At 41.9% G+C, this 22527-nt stretch overlaps 1 long non-coding RNA gene across 1 annotated transcript; it reads right to left on the bottom strand.

Moving 5' to 3' along the window:
- Nucleotides 1–9681: 9681 nt before the first annotated feature.
- LOC132653776 (uncharacterized) lies at nt 9682–22459 on the bottom strand. The gene is made up of 3 exons (XR_009591646.1): nt 22256–22459; nt 11334–11446; nt 9682–10416 (listed from the first exon to the last, which is right to left on the bottom strand). It is a non-coding gene; the product is annotated as an uncharacterized LOC132653776 (long non-coding RNA).
- Between the last annotated feature and the right edge of the window lie 68 nt (nt 22460–22527).

The raw sequence follows: 22527 nt of genomic DNA, 5'->3' as shown, positions 1-22527 counted from the left end.
CTCCTCTCACCAGCCCAGTTACTGTGTAACTGGCAAATGCAAATGACTGAGCCAAGCAGGTAGGAGAAATGGTTAACAAGCGCTTCACGGAGAAGGACATATCGAAGAGTCTATCTCATGGAAGTAGCTCCATTTAGCTGAGGCAAACCATTAGGAAGACCGCTCCTTAGTGAGAAACACTGCATACTACTAGTTCATACCCTTTCTTTTCTTTTCTTTTCTTTTTTTTTTTTTTGCAAGATACCAGAAACCCAAATTTGATGCGAAATCTCCTTATCTATAAATGTAATAATTAATTCAAATTAATATAAACAGACACCCACCACCAGTGCGAGAACCCTAACCCTCAAGAATGAACAGAGAACAAACCTTGCATTGGCTCTCAACCGGTAGGTCGAGGCCCTCAGAGACTGAGGAAAATACAGATGTTTACATTATGATGCACAACAGTAGCAAAATTGCAGTTATGAAGTAGCAACAAAACACTGTATCGCTGGTTGGGGCCATCGGGACATCAGGAACTGTCTGAGAGGATTGCAGCATGAGGACGGTTGGGGACCACTGCCCCAAAGCGTAATGAACAAGGAGATCCACGAGCTGTTCCCAGGTCCAAGAGCTCCCGTGCGTTTGGCGTTCACCTTTACCAGGAGCAAATGCGGCTCTGTCGTGCGGAGGAATAAATTCACACCCGAAGCAGAGAGGTCACAGTCCACTGTTGCACGGCAGGGGCTAGGAAAACTACTGCAGCACGCGGAGCGTCCGAGGGCACAGGCCTCAGCTTAGTGGAATAAACACGAACCCGAGACGCTATAGACTCTTTCTCAGTTATGAATTTGAAATAAAGGGGCCTTTACAGCCGTCATGACGGAGGCTGAACTAAGTTTCCTTGTGGGATGTGTAGGAGAATCGAATCTGGAGCTTCCCTGGGACGCAGGTGCAGCCTTCACAAAGTGCTGGAACTCCGGTTTCTTCTAAGAAGCAGCAGCCCGCGCCGAGGTGCAGAGGCAGAACACGGGAGTGCAGGCAGACAATGACACGGGCGGGCCTGCACTCTCTGCCCACAGGCCGCAGGGATCTATTTCTGCCGCCTCTAGCTCCTCCCGCGCTTTTGTGCGCTTTTGCTGGGGAAGGCTGCTCCGCTGACCTTCTTTCAGTGGCTGCCCTGGGAACACTACAGCCATTTTGCTTATGCCGGCGACTGTAAGTGCTGGTGAGCCTCACCCCAGGACTGGTCCTCAGCTGTGGCGGCTCCTTCGCCTCAGGCTGATACATCCCTGGCTGTAAGGACCACTCTGCAGTCTGCTCTCCGCAGGGCCAGGCCAAGTGAGTGTGTGCTGTTTCTGGCCTCACAGGTAGACTCCCCGCCGCCTGCCCTCACTTCCCCTGCCTGCCTCCACCCCTGCCTCATTAGAGGCTCCAGCAGACCTCCTTCATAAACCGGTCTGCTTCTGGGAATCTGTCCCAAGATCCAATGATTTATTGGCTTGCTTTATTAAGAGCTGACTTTTCCAATTAAAAAAAATATAATGTGCAGCTCATATGCAGCAAAACATCAAAGCGCTACATTTTAATTGAAAATTTAAGACAATTTTTAAAATGAAACACTTCTGTTTCAGCTCTGAGAAGATTATGGGTGTGCCTAGTGGGGGGTGGGGAGCTGCTTGCCAAGAATTGCACTTCAGAGGCACATGTGAAGGCAGCACTTCGCTACCATAAACAACCACCCATTAATAACACACTCACTGTCGATTTATTTACACAGTAGACACCGCAGCCCCATCATTCGCGTTTCCCCCTGCGTCACTGCTGTCTGCACCCAACAGAAACTGACTTTAGGGTAAAATGTGATCTAAGCGTTTGGGATGGAAGCCTTCATTGGGAGTTTACGTCTGCTGCGAGCCTCATTTTCCTCACCAGCAGTTATGATGCCCAAACATACATCCGTAAACATTGAGTAAGAAGAACAATAAGCTTAATCAGGCTTGGCTCTCTTGGTGTTGACCTCTAAATGCCCTCTGCTGGCAACTTTCAACAAACACTGAAGATCAAACCGGTGTATAAGCCCTTCACCCCTAGAAAAATAGAGAACAATTTACAAATGGCCCCTCTATTACCTCAAAAAACAAACCACAAGTCTGTTATCTCCCGTATCAACCCCCATTATATCTCAGGAGGGAAGCATGGAGTTTAAAGTCAACGCATAATCCTACAATCATTTGTTAAGCAAGTGATTAAAAGGCATTGCTTTTGCTTTCCCATCTCCCAAAAAGCAGGCAACCAGCACCCTCTCTGCAGTGTGTTCCCAGGTGACAGTTTCCCCACTGAGGTGAGAGGGGTTACAGACACCACACAAACACAGCCCACATAATCAACCTACCAGGGCTAATGCAGGCTCACCAGAGATCATGGAGCCTGCAGGGCTCTGACCTAGGTCCTCTGCATATATGTTACAGTGAGTAGCTTTGTGTTCTTGTGGAATTCCTATCAGTGGGAGCAGGGTCTTTCTCTGACTCTTTTGCCTGCTGACGGGATCCTATTCCTCTTTCCGGGTTGCCTTATCCAGCCTTGATGTGATGGTATGTGCCAGGTCTTATTGTAGCTTGTTATGCTGTGTTTAGTTGATGTCCGTGGGAGGCCTGCTCTTCCCTTGAGAAGAGGCCAAGGGAAGGAGAGGGAAAGTGGGGGAGGAAAAGTAGGGGAGAGAAAATGGGGTGAGGGCTGAGGAAGGGTGTGGCCTCTGTTGAGCCCAGAGCCACCCAAACCAGCTGAAATGGGATGGAAATGCCCACAGAGAGAGGTGGGAGACGCCAGGTGGGTAGGGAGCAACAGCTAACTTCCTGAGTTCTCAAATCCCTGTCAGAAGCAGAGTGGAAGACAGTATATAAAGTTTAGCTCACTGTTTAAAGAGAAAGCACCTGGTCTTGATAAAAGCCATAGCTGAAGGGGGTACCCAGCCCCAAAACCAGCTGGTCTCCTTCATGCTGCTTAGCTTTTGCCAAGCAGCCATGGCCTCAGAAACCGAAGAATGAAGATTCCTTTGAGACTCCCACCTTCACGGGCCTGCCTTCACCAGAAAAACCTTGGTAATTACACAAATTGAGGCAGGATTCAGACCCAGGAAATCATCGTGTTATTTCTTCTGTGGGATCTCCTCCTGGCATATGTATGCAACTGTCACAAATCCTAAAGGCTGTACAATCGGTGATTCCACACCATACCCTTTACTGCCGTCAAAATCAAGAAAAGGTGAGGTAGTAACAATTTGCCTTTGGAAACTGCTTCCTTCTCTCCCTTTGCTGGTGAGGCAGCACTCCGCCTTTCTCAGTCCATGTAGAAACTGTTCCTCCACACCACACTTGCAGCCAAGTCAGAACTGGAACTATATTCTTATTATGGTACCGACACTGAAATACAGAGCCGCATCCTTCCTGCCTGGCCATATCTCCATATAAGCTTTTTCATAGTCATTGCTCCTATCCCAAGAGTCCTGGGGTGCAATCATGATTTGCAGAAGTGACTACAGATCAAAGATTCTGAAAGGGATTTACACTAACTAAGAAAGAGTAAAGAATATTTGCTAAGACATGCATGAAGTGGAATTCATCGAGAAAGTAAAACCTCAAGTTTTTTAAAATAACAGTTTTTCTTGTCTTTTTCAGGAAAGCTCGGATGCCTGAGGGCCAGCTGCAAGAAAATGTCTTCTAATTAGGCAAGCATTTTAAGCATCTTCATGCTTGTTTTTGTGAACAAAACTACTGAATAGGAGCATAATTCTCTGCCTATAGGTGGTTTCATTCAAAGCACCTAGCTGAGTTCTAAGCTCGGGGGCACATATTGAGTGAAGCCAATGGTTGAGTCAAGAAAATTCTCTTCTTTGGTACTTAAAAGAAACCCCACAGAAGCTGAGATTTAAAGAGGTGAATGAAATAACTAAAGTTCACACAGCTAAGAAGTTATGAAATCTATCTTTGAATCCAAATGTGTTTGTCTCTAGGGAGCATTTCTTTCTCCTCGCCCAGGATTCAGGGAATAAAGCATGGTGTCAAGAGTAAGCTTTGGCTCCAAAGCTAGACTCCCTGGGCTGGCATTCTAGTTCCTCCAACTAAGAGCTTGTGATCTTGCTTAGGAAAGAAGTATGATCTCTTTGTGCCTTGGATTTGTCATATGCAAAGTAGAAATTCAAAAAGCATGTAATTTGCAATGTTGTTTTAAGCCTTAAGTGAACTAACCTGTGGGAAGAGTTCAACCTGGAGCTCGGAGGATAGGGAGTTCTCAGGTGGTCATTCACTAGGTATTTTAGCTGTTCTGTGTCGGTTGTTAGAGTCAGGTAGATAATCCATCTCCAGAGTCAGGTGTGAGTTGATCTAGAGTAGATATCTAAACAACATAGTGAAGCAGTGGAGTCAGTGACAGAATCCAAGTTGTTTTATTAGAATGATCCGACATCATCAACGTCACCAACTTCATTGCCATCTTCATTTCATCTTCTCAGTCTCTAGCTCTCATTTAGTAATACATTTTTTCAGGTAGTCTCTGCACTTACAAACTGCTCAAGATAAGAAAGGAACCAGTCTCAAAGTCTTGATTTTTATATTCTATTAGCAATAACTGGTACATATACCTCTGTCCCCCTGTGATGATAAATGACTCTTCCCACCTGGAAAGCAGTACTACACAGCAGAGAATTAGTCATGGCTCAAATGCATCCACCTACAGTTTCTTTCTGTAATCATCCTATATCCCCTAACATCACAGGCCTCTGGTTTCTTATGTGCACAATGACCTAAAAGTAATAGAAGACGGATATGGAGTATCTAGCCCAGATGACTTTATGTAGACACTCAGTGCATAGATCTTGTCTCATTCAAACCATTTCCAAAGTGATACAAGTTACAATAGTAACTACTGCAACTCTACAAGGTCAATGAAAAGAACTAAGCTTACCGCAAATCCGCTAGCTGAAAGAATCCTGTCATTTGGATCACGTGCTGACTTGGAGCCTCTTGAAAGGGACAGAAAAAAAGGCATTGAATAACAAGATGAACTTGTCTCCTGGCATCAATTTCATTTCGAAGAGTCATGTCAAGGTTTCACTTAGATGTTTCAATAAAGAGTTTGGATAACAACATGGAGAAAAATCAACTCTATTTGAGCTCAAGTGATTGTGGGAGGGATTGAGCGGATGTGATTGAAGCATGATCCCTGAGAGTAAACAAACACGACACAAGGGCACAGTCAGAAACACAAAACTACTCTGACGTCTGCGGAATCGGCAACTTACAGCAGGATTCAGCGTGCAGAGTTCTGGGAGCTGCTTGGGAGAGGAGGGTCTGACCAGAGAGCTAGAGACTCTGGAGAAGCCTCCAGCCCGTCGTTAGCAAGCCCATCAGAATGCACACATTTTTCACATCTTGCCTGAGAACTCGGACGGACGCCACCTAGCAGCTAGAAAGGACCACAGAAAGGGCTGTGGGCCCTGGTGTCTCTTGACGGCTCATGCTTTTATGGGTTTGCAGCCAAGAGTACAGTTGTCAGTCTGGAGTTGCTGGAGGTCAACAGCAGTGGGAGGTATCAAGAAACGATGGAACTGGGATAAACCAAAACTCACCTGTGCATCTGCCACTCTGCGTGCGGTCACATGACCTTCCAAGCATGAATGCTTAGTGCTTCCCTTCACCCGGCTCCTCCCATAAGCTTTGTCTGGACCCCTCCAATCTAGAACCATAAAATGAAAAGTTCTGTGGATAAATACATTGAGTGTTTTATCCAAGTGGTTTGTGAACACACACACACAAACGCACATAGCTTCTCTCCAACCCTTCTCTCCAGAAGCAAGGAAGAAATATGAGGGAGGGAGACATGAGCTAAGGCCTAACAGGGACTTGTTTGGCAAGTTTCTCTTGGTGTTTTTGTATCTGCTATGATAGACAGCAACTAGTTTGTTTTCTGGACAAATTATCCCACTCTGTCTTTCAGGTGAAACTCCAAGGAATGGCACAAAATGTCCACACAGTACTTGCTTTAATGCTTGACCTACCCAAAGCCTGTGGACTCCAGTGATATCTAATCACCTCCCCTGGCCTGTGAGCCTCCAGCTGAGTGTGACAATATGCTAGAGAACAGCGACTAATACAAGGTCGTGCTGTCCCCTGAGGCCTGCAATGAGAAAAGGATAGCATCAAGTTGAGCTGAATGATTCTTCTGTTTAGTGGCTGTAATTACACGTATAATAGTGTAAAGTTTAACTGTGGCTTTAGCTATGCAAAACCTTGTGTGTGCTTTATCTCATTTAATTACCTTGATCCTAAAAGATTTAACAACAACAACAAAAAAAAATAAGTGTGAACTCTATAAGCCTAAAACTTTTTGGCATTTTTGAAAATGTCTTCCTTAAGTAATATAGTATGTTAGTAGTTTTATCAATTTTTAACTAGAAATATTCTGGCATTTTCATATCTATGTCATTACAATTGTTCTATTCCTCCTCCCTTCTCCACTGCCCTCCCCTCTTCTTCCTGTCACTCCCTGTTGCTTTTCTTCCTTCCTTCCCCCAAATAGTGCTTCCTTCCTTTTGTGCCAATGCATTCCATGAGTCTCTCCATTTCCCTTCCCTCTCCCTTCTCTTGAACCCTTTCTCCTGTATTAAAGTCTCCTTTCTTGCTAGCATTTGTCACTTGTTTCCATGATGCTATCCAGGGTAAGACAGAAATCTCAAAGTGGTTTTAATTTGCATTTTCTTGATGACTAAAGATAATGTATACTTTTTCAAGTATTATTTATTTTTATTTCTTTTTAAGAATTTTTTCCAGCTCACAAACCACTTTAGGGTTTGGGGTATTTTCTCAGTTCTTTATGTGTTTTTTATCTATTAATATCCTATCTGATGTGAACTTGGCTAAGAATTTTTTCATATACCTGTAGGTTCTGGTCACTCTGGTGATTGTTTGCCTTTTTCTATGGAAGCTTTTTAATTGGTATGGTTATTTTGGCAGTTAGGGATTATTTCTGATCAACATCCTTTTCAAAAAGTAAGTTTACATAAGTTTTACTCAACAGTTTTCAAAGTTACAGGTTATAAGTTAAAGGTTTTAATTCATTCAAATTAAATTTTGTGCAGGATGAAAGATCTGGATCAAATTTTTCTTCTGTGGGTGAATATCCAGTTTCCTTTGTTGAGGAGGCTGTCTCAGTGTATGTTCTCCAATGTATATTTCTGGCATCTTACTCATAACTTAGGTGGCAGAGGTTGTAGGAGCTTATTTCCGCTGTATTATAGTCATCTCTTTGGTGCCAGTGCTGTGCTGTTTTTGTCACTAGAACTCTTTAACATGACTTGAGATGAGCATTATTCTTCCTGCATAAGATTGCTTTAGCTATTCGAAGTTCTTTGTGCTTGCGTATTTTAGTATTTTTTTTCTGTTTCTGTAAAGAACATCACTGAAATGTTGATGGGGGTTGCAGCCAATCTGTAGATCACTTCTAGTAGTATAGGCATTTTAACAACATTGATTCTTCTAATCCAGAACAAAGGAATTGCTTTCATCTTCTAGTATCGTCTACAATATGTTTTCTTCAGTGTCTGACATTTTTTCATTGTAGATAGATGTCTTCTATAACCTTGGTAAAGTTTATGTTCTAAATATTTTGGAGTTATATGAATAGGATTATTTTCCCGATCTCTTCCTAAGCAAGGTCATTATTGGTATGTATAAAGGCTACTGATTTCTGTGTTATATTCTATCCTGCTATTCTACCGAAAGTGCAAATCAGTGCTTAAAGTTTTCTGTTGTATACGTTGTCTTTTAGGAATAGGATCTGTCATCTTTAACTAGAGCTAATTTGATCTCTTTTCTTTGTGTCCATTTTCTTCCTCTTGCCTTATTGCTGTAATTCAACACCTCACTTTATTGACTCATCTGCAAGTGAGCATTTTTGCTTCATTCTGATTTTAGAGGAAATGTAGTTTTTCTTCATTTAGTCTAGTGTTGGCTGTAGTTTTGTGGTATGTAGTCTTTATTATGCTGATACATTTCTTCTACTCTTAGTTTCTTTGTGGCTTTTGTCAGGAAATGGTGCTGAACCTTTCTTCATCTGTTCCTGTGATTTCCATACTCAAGTCTATTTATATCTTGTATTACATTTATTTTGTTGTGCATTTTGAATCAACCTTTCCTCTCTGGAATAAACTGAACTTGATTATAGTGTATGATCTTATTGCAGGCTTGAATGGGATTTGCAAGAATTGTATTAAGAATCTATCTATATGTTCATCACAAAAACTGCTCTGTAGTTTTTTGTTTTTGTTTTTGTTTTGTATTATGTTCTTACCCAGTTTTAGTATTAGTATAATAGTGGCTTCTTACAGTGAGTGTGGTGGTGTTCCTTCTCTTTCTATTTTGTGGAACATTTTTAGGAGATTGGTGTTAGCCCTCTTTTAAGTGTTTCAAGAGTCTGGGAGAATTCAGCAGAGAATCTAGGTAGTCCTGGACTTTTCTCTGTGGTGAGAGTTTCTTATTACTGCTTAAACCTCATTGCTTGTTATGAATTTGTTCAGGTTGTTTGCATCTTCCTGATGTAGTTTTAATGGTCATGTGTGTCTAATGATGCATTAGATCCATTTTTTTAAGATTTTCCATTTTTAAGGACATACGTTTTCAAAATATTCCCTAGTGATCCTCTGGATTTATTAGAAACTATTGTAACTTCCTCTCTCTTAGCACTAATTTTATTTTGGATTTTCTCTATTTCCTTTAGTTAAGTTCAATGAGGATATCAATCTTGTTCATCTTTTTAAAGGACCATTTTTTATTTGAATGGTTTTATGTATGAGAATTTCTGTTTCCATTGTACTGACTTCTGCTCTACTCTTTACTATTTCTCACTACCTACCACTTTTAAAGTTTGCTGGTTTCAGTTTTTCTAAGATATTGAGGGGAGTCAGACTATGTGAGATCTCTGAATTTTTTTTAAACATAGCATTCGCAGCTATAAACTTTCTTCTTAGAATTGTTATATCACAAAAGTTCTGGCAAGTTGAACTTTCATTTTCATTTGATTCTACAATTTTTTAAAGTTTCTTCCCTGATTTTGTCATTGACCCAACCCACTGGTCATTCAAGAAAGAGTTGTCAAGTCTCCAGGAATCTTTGTAGTTTCTCAAAACTATTCGTTTCTAGTTTTATTCCACTATGATCTGGCAAGATAAAAGAAACTATTTTGGCTATTTCATATTTGTAAAGACTTGCTTTGTGACCTAAAATATGTTCTAGTTTAAAGTAGGTTCTATGGACTGCTGCAAAGAATGTATATTCTGGACCTTAGACGAAATGTAGACACATGTCACATCTGTCTCTGATCTATGGTTTATGTCAAACCTGAAGTTTCTTTGCTTACGTTGGTTGGAATGACCTATTTAAAGATCAGACTGAGATATTGAACTCACCTGTAACTATTGTATCAAGACCCATCAGACTGTTTTACACACATTACTTATGAAATTTGTAGTCCCACCATCTGACTCAAACTATCGTTACATCCTTTCACTAACACGCAGTGGCCTTCTTGATCTCTTCTAAGCAGGCTTAGCTTGGAGCCTACTTCATCAGTTTTCACTTACCTGGTAGTCTTCCATTTTTTGACTATAAGTGTGTGACTGTCTTTACCAAGAAGGTGTGTCTTTTTTAGTAATTGGATATAGTATTTTTATTAGTGTCATCCACTCTGTCTCTTTATTGATAAGTTGAAGTCATTTACAATTCATGTTGTAACTGAAAGGTGTATACTAAGCCCTGTGCTCTTTGTTGGTTGTTTTTCTAGTTGAATTGATTATTTTTCATTTTTTTTCTTTCTTCTCCACTAGCATCAGAAATTTGGCAGTTGACTATGTAGGATGTGATTGATTTTTTTTCCTCACTGTCCCTTGTTCATCCTCTTTTCTCATGAGACTCATTATTTCCCATGCTCTCATGATTAATTCTTTCTTCTTCTTTGGGATATAGTGTCCCTATAAATAACTTTCTGCAGTGCTCTCTTGGTTGTCCTGAAATGAATTGTTTTTTGAAATGTTATTTCTATGTCAATTTTAAAAGCTATCTTTGCATGTTGTAGAAATGTTGGTCAGCAGTTGTTTGCTGTGAGAGCTTACAACTATTGCCCAGCTTTTCCTTCCACGCCAGTACAAAGGAGCTGCAGACTGACAGATTCCAGGGCTCAGTAGCCAACCCAGCTGGTCTGGGGGGTGTGACCATGTGTGCAGCTGTGTGTGGACAGGAATCAACCTGGAACATAGTTTCTCAGGGGCTCTTTATTCTGTTTTCTAGACGAGGTGTCTCATTGGAACATAAGGCTCACTTCCAAACTGTCTTCACCTCCTTGGCACTGGGACGATGAGAAAGCACCAGCACATCCACTCTTTATCTGAGTTAAATACAATGAAGTAAAAATATTAATTATGTAATAGATAAGGAGGAGAGTACACAATATAGAAAAAAAGAAAAAGGAAAAATGACTTTTTGTATCCTCGAAAATGTATCTGGGAAACTGTAGACCCATAGTAGGGAGGTTTTGTTGGAGGTATGGGTCCTTGTCTTTTCCATGTTTTATGCCAGAACTGAGCCTATATTCAACAAATGTCTGATATCTGAAAAAGTTGTCTTTTGAAGGGTTGGGTTTTGTTGTTTTAAGAAAGGGTCTTTCTGTGTAGCCCTGGATGTTCTGGAACTTGCTTTGTAAAATAGACTGGCCTCAAACTCAGCTATCTACCTGCCTCTGCCTCCCAAGTACCAGGAATAAAGACATATGCCACTATGTAGGCTCAGACTTGTCTTCATTTCAGTAGTTTCTCTTCTCTGCATACTAGGGGCCTCTTGTAGCCACACTTAACTCTGGAGTCTTGGGCTGAGCAGGATTGCTCACCCACCCAAGACTCTGGTATCCTCCCATGTGGCTAATGTTCTAGGAACCAGAGGAGGGGGAGGGGATCTCCCAAACGTGCTGGGAGTAAAGAAGGTAACTATAACATATACGAGCTCTACAGAAGCAAAGGACCTACTTTCATACCTTCAAGACCTAGTTATGAATCAGGGTGCTAAGGGCATGAAGCTATAGCTATCCTATAGGCCTCTGGAGTTTCAATGTCCCCAAGCTCCACAGTGATGAACAGCAGACAGCTGGATGGAGAAGTTGATCCACCTGCTGATGTGAAGCCCCAGCTCTGCTCTGGCCTGTACACTTCACCACCTCAGCAGAGCTTCCTGACTGAAGTTATGTGTGGCTTGGCTTCCTTTCTCTGTTTCCCAGTCATTTTCTTTGCAATCAGGTAATCTGCCACTTACCGGAAGAGAGAGATTGTTTTTTCATCCTTGACTCTTGTCCCTCACTGAGCCACACTGTCAGCTTCTAAGCCACCATCTTGCGCATGATTCAATTTGCTCCATCCACTTCTTCTCTATTAATAGGAACATATACAACAAACATAGAATGAGTTTTTCACCACAGTTCAATATTTTCTAACATTAGTGTGTCTTTGAGCTTCACATCTGGTATTTACAGTGTTATTCTGTATTTGGTATTTATTTTTGTGTCATTTTGAAGAAGCTTCTGTGATTTTATGAGATCCTTTATCAGTGTCCATTGTGTAATAATAAAAGTGTACACCTCCTTTCTAATTAGTACTGTGCTCCAGCAGGGAAGAAACTTATGGGTGAGCAATGTCCAAGATTTTCAGACACGATGAGAAATGTTAAGATCCTCCAGTCCACCAGTCCTTCCAAATCAAGCTTGAGACAATTAAATTCAGGTTTCAGGCACATAAAAGACTCATTCTCTCTCTCTCTCTCTCTCTCTCTCTCTCTCTCTCTCTCTCTCTCTCACACACACACACACACACACACACACACACACAAACACTCATATTCACACACACTCACACACACGAATACACACACTTAAATGCTAAGTCATTCTTATAAGGCAGGTATTATATTAATTTAGAGGGAAATGAGTACCACAAAACCTCTGTGTAACATCATCTAACAAGCTGAGAATTGTGTCCTGGGATCCTTTAATGTTTCCTCACCACACCCAGTGACTTTTCCAAATCGGAAAATGAAAAGCAAGAATTGGGACATAAGGTGACTTTCGAGTGCTTGCACTTCCAAGTGATGTTGTTTAGCATGTAAGTCTGTTTATACTCTGTGTGTATGCTCCCTCATATGCATGTGTGAGTGTGTGTATGAGTATGTATGTGTGATCTTTAAAGAACTTGATAGCAAATCTGGCAAGGTAATTCCTGATCCTACTATGTGGGCTCACAATCACATTTCTCTCACTGCTACAGTCCATTATAGGCTTGTTTTCCTATCTTCACATGAGTTCACCTTAACTCAAAGAGAAGCCCTCCAAGTCATTTCAACGACCTCATTTGTATTAGTGCCTACACTTTAATCTTAAGATCTTCCATACCAGAGTTGCAATGCTCTGCAAAACTTGCAGATGGTTAAGATTTCTCAATGATGATATATTTGATATTATCTAGAAATTACATTTTGTTTTTATTAAGAAAGGATTGAAAATAATTGAAGAAAAAGCCAATTTGTTCCCCTTCATCATTGTTGCTATAAAGAATGATGTTATAACAAAGGAAAGCCTTAACATTAATTTGTGATTTCTCCCAAACCACTCTAAATACCATTTATTGTACCAACTAATTTGTTTTCACCTTATCTTTTGTGAAATTTTTCTCCATTTTTCAAACAAGAAATAGTCCTCTTTGGTTCAGTGTAATGTAATTGAAGATAAAGGAAAAAGAAACCTCAATTCTACTAATATATTTCTTTACTTATTCAGATATTTGGACTGTGTCCACCTTGTGGAAATAAGGGTTACATTTGCCCTGGCCTCTTATCTTGAAGCTGCTTCTTCCTTTGAGTTCTCACATTAGTGCCTATCTTCATGGCAAATTGTTTTAGCATGGAGATATGCTCAGATCAGTTGCCAGTGGCACTGATGTTGTTATCAGTCACGTACACACATGTAAAAGCTGGAAGACAAATGAGATACTTCCCAATCTTCTTTAGTCTTGAGCACTTAGCTTCTGTGAAAAACACCCTTAGAAAACAGTATCTTCCAGACAAGTCTGAAGGCACATCTGTCAGTCCCTTTGGCTGAGCTCCCCTGCTCTGCAGAGAAAGCAAAGTACAGACTGCAGGCAGTCAGCACCACGGACAGAGGCCGACACACTGCGCCTGCGCTCTACAGGGGATGCTTCACTGGCCTCTCTAAGCCCTCTTCCCTGGCTAGCAGTGTTGGTGTTTCCTGTCTGTCTACCTGATTGTCTGTCTCCCTGTCTCTCTGTCTCTGTCTGTCTGTCTCTCTGTCTTACTGTTTCAGTTCGTGTTTTTATTTTTCTGGTAACCCCTCCTACAGGCCACCCCATACTCCACACCGTCCCCCCCCACATCATTCGTTTTTTTTTTTTTTCCAATTTGACTTTTAATTGTTTGGTTTGGAACTGTCCTAAATACTCCATTTCCTCTTGCCTCTAAATAAAGTGACATGATTATGTCTCATATATTTTTCTTCCACGTTGTGTTATTTTGCTCTGTTTTGTTTATTATACAACTCTATTCTTCCAACCAATCTCCAGAAATGTGGAGAAGTACAATCACAATAAGACCTGCATTTAACAACATGTATAGCATATTCACATTTTACAGGAAACTCCCTATCCAGGCTGCCAGGAAGTAAGAAATGATGTATATAAATAAAATCACAGACAAAACCCTGAAAGGATCAAGAAAAATCCAATGAAGCGTAGCATAGCCCCAGAGAGCAGAAATGCACTGGTACCATTGTCCTTACAGGCTTAGAGAGATAGGATAGCAGTTAATAAGATCTTAAGAATCCCAGACAAAAGTCCTGTGACATTTGGTAAGGGAACTTCGTGGTAAGTTGGGCCACGAAGGGGCAAATGTGGAATGTGTGGGAAATGAAGCAGCGAACCAAGCCTCTTGCCCCAGTCTCCGGTTTTGAAATAGTTCCTCCTGTTGTCTGAATTCAACGGCAAGACATAGAGAAAGGAGGCTAACTGATGTGGTCTATAAAAGCCAATCTGCAGGCACAGCACAAATGGAGGGAAACCCCCAAATACCTACACATATGTAACATTGTTGGGGTCTACGTAATAATACATGTCAAAAGCCATTAATAGAGAATGAATTTGGATTGTACTGCAGAACCCAATTTGTCCATTATTCTACAGCTGGTACTCCTAGCAAGTAGCTGATTATCCAGTCTCTTGCTCAGACATTGTGCTACCTTTCAAGCATCAAAGACAATTGTTTCCTGTGGAATCCCTCACTCAACACCACTCACACAGTAAATTAAACAATGTAAGTTCCCTATTGTTTAATGCTTTGGGGGAAAAAAATGAAATGTCTTCAAACCAATATATTCAGTTCCATATGCGAATCATCACTTCACATTCTTCTAAAGTATCTTCTACAATCCAGTCTACGGTTTAGCTTTTGAAACACTCCCTGACTGAGGCTGAACATAATCCTTAAAATCTGGGAACAGCCACAGTGCTATGGCTTTTGACAAATCACCCCAGGAAGGCACAAGCTCATGCTCCTTATTTATTCATCTGTTCTTGCTGCGGAAAGTTGCCAGCTGCTCCTTGGACATGTCTTTCTGGAAAATGAGAGGAGAAATAATAAGGGCACCTTGAGGAGACAGTGTAATCATACATAAAGTGCTGTGAGCAGTGGTGAAACAGGGATGGTTTTGCCATCTCATGTGGAACTTGGAACAGAACTCCTTCCTCCATTCTTTGCCAGTAAATGAAATGTGAAGACACATTCCAGCCATTATTTTTATCACCATTTGAATCCTGTTCTTTACATATTGTCATGGGGTAAATGACTAACAGCTTCCACTCATGAATATCAAACCTGGATTTAGGTATGGCTAATACTCATCAGCTGAGCAAACCTCCCATCAACAAGTCAAACAGACATAAGTTGGTGGCATATTGCTGGCTAAGAGCTACAGTAGCTGTTGAGTGAGGGGATAGAATGGTCCTTCTTCACATCCACAAGAACCACTGTAGCAAATGCTGTTACCTCTAGCCAGCAGGGAGAGGATATAGAGGTGTTTGACTACACATTTCTACAGCTTGAATTGACTTTGGTTAGCGTCTTGCAGTGGAGTCTACACAGTAAATAATCTCTTATCGCAAATCCGAACCTATATCTGATGGACAAATTTTGCCATGACCTCCATGGTTTCTGTTGGCCTAATATCTTTGATCTTCCTCAAGGGAAAAAGCCCTCTATTTCCTTGATATTAGCAGACATTTTATATCCTCACTTCTTGTGGCTCCGTGTAGGCTGGAGTCAGGAGTCAACTCCAGAAAAGGCACCATTTTCAGGCCTGTCCAAATAGTTGATTCCAATCCTTGGATGCTGTAGCTGGGAAAGAGTTGGTCACATGCTATAAACAAGCAAATAAGCTGCTAATACAAAGTGTATAAAAGTTACTGGACAAAAGAAGTTATTTTTCTTAATATTATACCAAAAAGAGGGGGAAATACTCTAAAAGTAAAAACGCTATCACTGAGCTTGTCAGTAGAGTTATGCGCCATTCCTTTCACATCAAACTTTAGATAAGCCTGAATCACTTCCTGACTGTGAAGTGCAGGGCAATTTGTTACACAGCCTTGTGGTAGCATCACTGACTTACACACTTCTATGACATATGCACCATCACAGGGGTGCACCTCAAGAGGTGTGAGATACTTATGACAAAGACTATTAATCCAAGCATGATCGCAGGCAGTCTAAGTAGGTGACCTTCATCCCAGTTAACATGTGCGCGGGCACACTTCTAGCTAACAATGAAAATAATACAACGCCAAGGTCCAAGGAGCTTCACTTCTAGCTTCAGGTTTCCCCTCTGTCACTCTGACACGACTAGGATGTAGATATATTTATACTGCATGAATATCTCACTATGCTCAGACCTCCAGCTTTTATCTCCTGGAATTCTTCTGTGAGTAGTCTTTCAGCAAAGCGCTAGACATCTGCAAACATTTTTACCAAACAAGAAAGGACTTACTACCTACCTGACTATTTTGCATTATTAGTTATAGACAATGTGTTAGAAATTAAGTACACTCTCTCTATGGCCATAGTACTCTGAACATGCCTCAATTTGTCTGACCTTGGAAACTAAACAGGTTCACCCTGATAAGTAGCTGGGTGGGAGAAATTAATTACAATCTGAGCAGGCTCTGCACTAACAGGATTTTAATACAAATTTTTGTTTTCCTTGCAGTGAACCTAAGACTACTCTGTTCTCTTCCACTGAGCTACATCCTCAGCCCTGAACAGAATTATAAATAAGATAAAGCTACAAAGTTACTATAGACTGTGTCAGATGGTTAGTTCTGGAAATACCTGTTTGTAGAAATGTGCTTTTGTTTCATTCTCTTCTGTATCCTAAGAGGGTAAAATAGATAGTGCATCATGGTGTTTCCCAAAATAGACCGTGTCATGTTTCTTCAAGTCATGACAGGATTGAATGTTTCAAAGGAATAAAAATGGTGTATCTGAAACATCTTCCAACACATTAAATAACATTAGATGTGAGCTGTATGCTGAGATTGATCGTGCAAATTGGTTCTAGACAGTGTATGAGTATTTAGAACATTCAGGCCAAAGTCAAGAGTATCCTAAATGTTATGTGAGAGTTGGTCTTACAGAAAGCTATGTTTATGCTTTTATTTTTATCTAAAGATTTTTATTATCCAAGTTTAAATTTTATAACAAGTTAATTTGCACTCTATGAATTATTTATCTTTAATAGGTAATTTGAAACTCACAAGCTAAGGCTCCCTATTAAAGACAATTTCCATAATCCTTCAAAAAGTGGATTGTGGAAGACTTACTGTATTTCTTTAAAGATCAAGAGAGAAAAAAAAAAAGAACAAACACAGGTGGGGAATTCATGAATAGCTAATCACTTTCTACAGACAATAAGCAACATTCCAACAAGCCCTAAGAAATAACTAATTAATTTTCCAAGTGAGCAAACATTATTCTGTAGTCCTCTAGACCTGGGGAAGAATCTAAAGACAGTGAATAGCAACATGTTTCTAATTTTCCAAAGAAGATTAAAAGGGCCCTTGGTCCTCATTGTTAGGTTCCTTCAAATACTACCAAAATAATAGAAGCTAAATTACCAGAAAAAAAATTGGCATCCTGGAAAATAAGAAAGAAGAGAAAGTACTTTTTGTCCAGGAGGAGTTTATTAGTCTGAACAAATCTGATGACCTGTTGACGAAGCTGCAAAGTAAATCCCTCCTAACACTCTCTAGATTGACAGCTTTCATAATAGTGAAACACTTGATGAATCTCCATGCATTCTCACCACTATATTAATTTAAGATGACTTAGAAAATAAATGTCATCTGAAGATTCTCAACTTAAGGTAAAGTAGACTTAGATCATTTAAGTAAAAGCATTAAGTTGGTTGTGTGTGTGTGTGTGTGTGTGTGTGTGTGTGTAGTTGAGATAAGATCAATCAAGTCACAATAACTGTGTAATGGGATGAAGTGATTTGAATGTGTCAAGTACCTGAATCTTACATCTCAGCAAGCACAAAAGGAAATGCGGTGTTGCCTTAATATAAGAATTAACTGGGATGGGGAGATCGGAATGTGGCAAAACCAGACAAAAGATAACATTGGATTAATCTTGAGAATGTGTGTGTGGAAAAACAAGAATGGCAGAGGTGGCAGGAAGAATCTACCAGCAAGACGCAGTAGCACAGTATGATGATAGAAAATCCATGCTGCCAAAGGGAAGTGTCATGGCTACATTTAAAGTGTCAAAATGAACATCCTAGAGTGGCAACGTGCTTTGGTTTAAATAAGATTGTGCATTTAGTTTATTTTTTGAGATAGGTATTTTGTAACCCAGATTAGTCTTCAAACTCACAGTTCACCTGCCTCCAATCCCAAATGCTAAGATAAAAGACATGCAGCATCTGCCTAGAAGCAACCAGAGCTTTGTTTAAATTACAACCTTAGGTTGTCCATGCCCATACCTTCCCCCTAGTTACACAACGGCCTGGGTAAGAAAAACCAACAGTAAAGTCAGATAACAGCTCCTTATGTCCTTCGTAGGGATGAGTCTGGTTTGTGCTGTTCCCCTTCCCTAGCGCAGTAGATTCCCTTGACAGGATAGTCTGTGGATCCAAAGTCTACCCTAGGGGAATCTAAAAACACTTGGATGGAAAAATTCCAATTTTGTCTCAAGTAGTTTTTGCTTTTGTAACGGTGTGCATGCGTGTGTGTGTGTATGAAATAGAAATATTCTGATCTCTGTAAAATATCTCCATTGAGAGAGTGGGGGTTGCATATTAGCCATGTTGTTCCTGCAGTTATAACAGAAAATAATGAAACGACTCAAGGATATTAATGGTTTTCATATCTGATACTGCCGACACTTGTCAGTCTTTTTCTCAGGTCCACAAACCTAGGCACATGTGAGCAGGACTGGAGGAGGTTTGTGGGGAGTGACTTCTTAGCCCGCCTTTGCAATAGTGTCAGGACCCCTGGAGCAGATGTTGCTTTACACAACTGTGGGCTTTAGCATCTCTGAAAGCACAGTTTGGGATCCAGAGGTTGCCTAGACACAGAGATACAGGCTTATAAAGATGGTTTGACTCAAGTGACATCCACTGACAGCCACAGAGAGCAGTGGTTTACAGGTCAGCCCCTCCCTCTCTGTCTAAATCACTGATACTGAAAAAATAGTTTGGTCAATAATACTTCTCTAGAAGAACAAATTTGTGCACACTTGCATGTGTATTTACATTTCAAATACCAATCAAGTATTTTAGAGCATTTCCTCCACTGGCTTATAGTACATCACAAAAAGTCTGTTTTCTAAAGAAGCTAATCAAAAAAGAGCACTCTGGGTAAGATGCTCAATCCTCATTCAGAAAGACAAAGGGGATGGACATCAGAAGACAGAGAAAACAGGGAACAAGACAGAAGCCTACCACAGAGGGCCTCTGAAAGACTACCCAGCAGGGTTCCAAAGCAGATGCTGAGACTCATAACCAAACTTTGGGCAGAGTTCAGGGAATCTTATGAAAGAAGGGGGAGATAGAAAGGCCTGGAGGGAACAGGAGCTCCACAAGGAGAGCAACAGAACCAAAACATCTGGTCACAGGGGTGTTTTCTGAGACTGATACTCCAACCAAGGACCATTCATGGAGATAACTTAGAACCCCTGCACAGATGTAGCCCATGACAGCTCAGTGTCCAAGTGGGTTCCCTAGTAAGGGGAACAGGGACTGTTTTTGACATGAACTCAGTGGCTGAAGGATCACCTCATGCTGAGGGGGTTGCAGCCTTACCAGGCAACAGAGGAAGATAATGCAGCCAGTTCTGATGAGACCTAATAGACTAGGATCAGATGAAAGGGAAGGAGGACCTCCCCTATCAGTGAACTGGGGGAGGGGCATAAGTAGAGAAGAGGGAGGGAGGGTGGGATTGGGTGGGAAAGAGGGAGGGAGCTACAGGGGGGATGCAAAGTGAATAAACTGTAATTAATAACAATAAAAATAAAATATATATTTTTTTAAAAAGGAGAAAAAAGTCTGTTTACATTCTTCTGTGCTGATACTATTGTAATGAACTACATAAGCCACTCCACACTTCAGGGGGCCGAAGTGCTGGCTTGGTAGCTAAGACCACTTATTGCTCTTGCTCTTATTGCTCTTGTGGGTTCCATTCCTAGCACCTACATGGTAGCTCATAACTGTCTGTTACTTCAATTCCAGAGGGTCTAATGCCCTCTTCCTGACATCAGATGGTAGCAGGCACATACTTGGTGCACACACATACATTCAGGCAAGAATACATTATATATATATATATATATATATATATATATATATATATATATATTTACAAAAGCAGCAGACTTCAGTCAGTTATCTAGGTTTTATTCAGACTGTATCTGGCTTTATAGCTTTAATTATTTGAAATGTAGACTTGCATCTTAGACCACTTGATGTTGTTGTAACAAACTACCTGAAACTGTGATTTGTAATAGGTTTTCTGAGTTCCCAGTGTGGAATATTAGGGAGTGTGAATGCATGACACTGGTAACTGATAAGGGCTTCTTGCTGCATCATAACAAGACAGGGAGCATCACAGGTCAAGATAATAAAAGCTACCCAGGAAATGTTTGCTTTTATGTCAAAGCCACTTTCGCTGTCAGTCAATAACTCATTAATCTACAAATATAGCAGTCCACTCGTGAGGGCGTGATGCTCATTACCCAGCCCTCTAACAGCCAGACTGCCTCACCACACACCAATAAGGGAATCTGATTTCAATAGGATTTCCAGGGCAGGCTAACCATGGCAGTATTTGAGCACACACTAGCATTTCATCCTTGGAGTTTATTTAGGAAATGAAGCATTGCTCAGTGGTTCCAGAAAAATTAATACATAATCTAAATAGATGGTAATTTCAGAGAGATTTAGCTACATTAGCACTGCTATTTCCCAGCACCTATAATCTTCTAAATTGACTTATTTGATGCTCTTCAGATCTGTTTTCTAAAGGCTCAGATTTGTATCTCTGTTGCTGCTTTTGAAATGCTCTCCCCAATGGTGAATTTATCTAATGTAATTTTCACATTTGATGCCATTTTTCTCAAAGGACAATACAGAACAGGAGGAACCACGTGGTTATTGCTTCACACTAAACCACTACTTTGGCTCAAAATGTGCATGAACTGTAAGGAAGACAAAAGTGGGGAAGAGTTGAAGGCCTCTGAGTAAGGAAACGTTGTGTTATGGTCGGATGGGTGGTGTGGTACATTCTTGGCAGAAAGGAGCTGATGTGTGCAGCTCCAAACTGAGGCTCCCGGGCTGATCTGTTGGCTCATTAATAATTTCCCAAAGCCCTTGCTTTCTGCTTTCACTCTGAAATCCTCTTTACTAAACTCTCAACTGTCTTGCTTGGTTGTCTTAAAGGAATTCAAACACAATTGATAACGTGTGCTGAAGGCCACGGTCTGATGCAAGCAATCTGCAATGCCTGCTTACACTTCTCTAGCGATGTGAAGGGACAGCTCTGTCAGCAAGACAGCGTGCCCTGTGCACCAAGCATGTGTTCACATCCACCAATCCTGTTTCACGTCCACCAATGTTTCACGTCCACCAACCCTGTTTCACGTCCACCAATCCTGTGTTTCTTGTCTAGACTGTGATTTTGTGCTAAGAGGGGAGAGCGGGGTGGGTGTGGTTGGGTGGGGTTTGCTGTATCAGTGTTACACACTCTGTGAGTCTCCCTCCTTCTTTTTCTTCCTCCTCCTCCTTCCTTCCTTCTCCCATTGTCTCCCTCTTTCCCAAGAAAAAGCATCTTCCTGATTATCCAACTTAGGGCAGAATTTTGAACTTTGGCGCTAAAAGGTAAACAGTGTAACAACTAAATATTAAGTTACGTAGAGCAAAGGTCCTGGTTTCGTTACAGCAGAACTGATCTACTTCCTCACACTAGAGCAAATAGGGGAAGTCCGACAGTTAGCTGGACCTGGACAGCATAGCTGTCCCCCTGCCCACTCAGCCTGAGTTACGCAGGCAAAGATTCTGAGCCGGAATCCTGGCCCAGGGCCTGGGATGGGTGACTAAACCTACTTAAAGGATCACATTCTTGGTCCTGATGCTGCCACAAGCCCAGGCTCTGAGACTCTACCTTCTAGGGTGAGTATCAGGTCCCCCACCCCCACCCCCGCTTCCCCTGTAGGCTTGGGATGTAGGTGCAGCGCTGACTCTGGAGGAGTCTCTTCTAATATCCATCGCGGGGTGGGGGCAGCCCGGACTCCCGCTGGACTGCCAGATGTTTAGCTTCTGGCCTGCTTGGAACGTGGGGGAAAGAACAGAGAAAAGCTCTTTCCTGTCCAGAGGAGTCACCTCTGGAAAGATGCTCTGTCCAGCCTGGGATTTGCCCAAAGTGGAGGGAGCGGGAAGGATCAATTTTGCTTTGTTATTGGGAGAAAGGGGGGGGGGGGGGAAGAAGGGAGAAAGAAGTGAGAAGAGGGAAGAGAGGAGAAGGGAAGAGAGAGGAGCAAAGAGAGGAGAGTGGTTTGACAGCTGATGACTAGCAAGGAAGAGCAACAGGGAGCGGCCCGGGCCCCGCTCCCCTTGGGGCTTCTGAAGCCGCACGCACCGTAATTCCGTTCCCGGAGCTGTGCAGATTTCCACAAACAATGACATCACCGGGCGCCGGCGGCGGGCGGCAGCGGGGGGATTTTCCTAGGCGCGCAGCGGCCGGGCGGAGCAAGGGCGCTCCGGGGGGCGGGGGCGCGGGCTCGGAGCGCCCCCGGGGACCCGGGCAGCGAGCTGGGCCGGGAGGGCGGGGGCGGCGGGGGCGGGCTCGGGGCGGCCCGGGGCGGGGCCCGCCGTTCCCCCGGCCTCCATTGGCGGCTGGCGGGCGCGCGT

This window comes from Meriones unguiculatus, chromosome 4, assembly GCF_030254825.1.
Source record: "Meriones unguiculatus strain TT.TT164.6M chromosome 4, Bangor_MerUng_6.1, whole genome shotgun sequence".
Taxonomy (NCBI): domain Eukaryota; kingdom Metazoa; phylum Chordata; class Mammalia; order Rodentia; family Muridae; genus Meriones; species Meriones unguiculatus.
Note: the sequence above shows the minus strand (reverse complement) of the source record. Positions and strands in the feature narration are given on the sequence as shown.